The sequence below is a fragment of the Austrofundulus limnaeus genome, unplaced genomic scaffold, assembly GCF_001266775.1.
Source record: "Austrofundulus limnaeus strain Quisiro unplaced genomic scaffold, Austrofundulus_limnaeus-1.0 Scaffold1411, whole genome shotgun sequence".
Classification (NCBI taxonomy): Eukaryota; Metazoa; Chordata; class Actinopteri; order Cyprinodontiformes; family Rivulidae; genus Austrofundulus; species Austrofundulus limnaeus.
In genome coordinates, this window is record NW_013953813.1 from 53,801 (window position 1) to 55,074 (window position 1,274).

The 1,274-nt window shown below is 39.1% G+C and overlaps 1 long non-coding RNA gene across 1 annotated transcript in view; it reads left to right on the forward strand.

The window, feature by feature from the left end:
- Positions 1–443: 443 nt before the first annotated feature.
- LOC106535307 (uncharacterized) overlaps positions 444–1,274 on the forward strand; it is a 2,018-nt gene continuing 1,187 nt past the window's right edge. Inside the window, exon 1 of the long non-coding RNA XR_001312422.1 lies at positions 444–927. This is a non-coding gene — a long non-coding RNA (uncharacterized LOC106535307). The remainder of the gene's footprint in view (positions 928–1,274) is intronic.

A 1,274-nucleotide genomic window follows, 5' to 3' on the forward strand; every position in this document is an offset into this window, starting at 1 on the left:
TATATGCTCATAGAGTTTTAAAATTTAAAATCGATTTAAAAACGGTCTACATAATATAATCACGTAGTAAATACAGCTTTTAAAATGGATGTAAGCTCACCTAGCCAAAACCCCAACAATGCTAACATAATTCATAATGCTAACCACTAGCTAGTTAAATTTGTCCGTTTTTAGTCTAATTATGTAATTACTTATGATTTTTTTCCTTTCTTACTGACCACAAACAGAAACTCTCCACAGCGTTTCAGTGAACACAAAGATTTTAAATTAATGTCCATACATCATGATGCCAATAAATATATTTAACAAATATTTTTTTCTAATAACGTTGTGACAATTTTGGCTTACCTTAAAGAAGTAAAACCTTAAAAAGTGAAATTAATTTCTAAATTCTTCTGCTCAAATGACGATGTGTAGTCCACTCCTTCTTCTGACGACTTACGGAGGGGTAAAAAAGTGGCGCTTCCGTTTCACCGAGTCCAGTCCGTAGGTGAGCCTATTGTAACTCCCGCCCTTAGATTTGGGGGCTGGCTCTAAAACAGATGTGACTGATACGCGGATCTGCCGGTACGAAAACGGATCTGGCGTAGAGTCGCCTGCTATCTCTGCCGGTCTTTGTATGTACAATGGTGGATGAAATTGAGAGAGTGGGTTGCTTTGTTTACTCAGAGCAAGAACCCGTCGTCGGAGAGCGCCTCGGCGCCGTGTTTGGATTCACCAGATAATTCAGAGGCGTTCTGARTTTGGTGAGTTTCACCACCTACTCCAGGAGCTGTGCACTGACGAGGGTCGCTTTCAGCGCTATTTTCGTCTCACCCGAGCCCAGTTTGATGAGCTCCTGACCCGCATCGGTGCCCGCATCACTCGCCAGGACACCAACTACAGGCACTCGATTTCAGCTGATGAGCGCCTGTCCATCTGTCTCAGGTTAGTTTGAATCATTCAGGAGACATTTTATTTATAATGTTTTAAAAATGATCAGTGGTGAAAGTAGTATTTTTTTCTTAATAAAACTATCAAATTCTTCTTAAGTAGTAGCTCAAACCAGGTATAAACTAGGTGTAAATCAGGACTGAACCAGGTTTTGACACGTAAATCAAAATAGTTTTACTTTGATATATTCCACCACTTTTATTATCTTAGTAAAATGTATTTTTGTTTCTTGAATGTAATTGTAAAACACTGTGGGGGAAAAATGTGTTTTTATACCCAAGTGCGTCAACAATCTGACTACTACAGAGAAATCAACTTCTGATCTCTCTCACACACACACA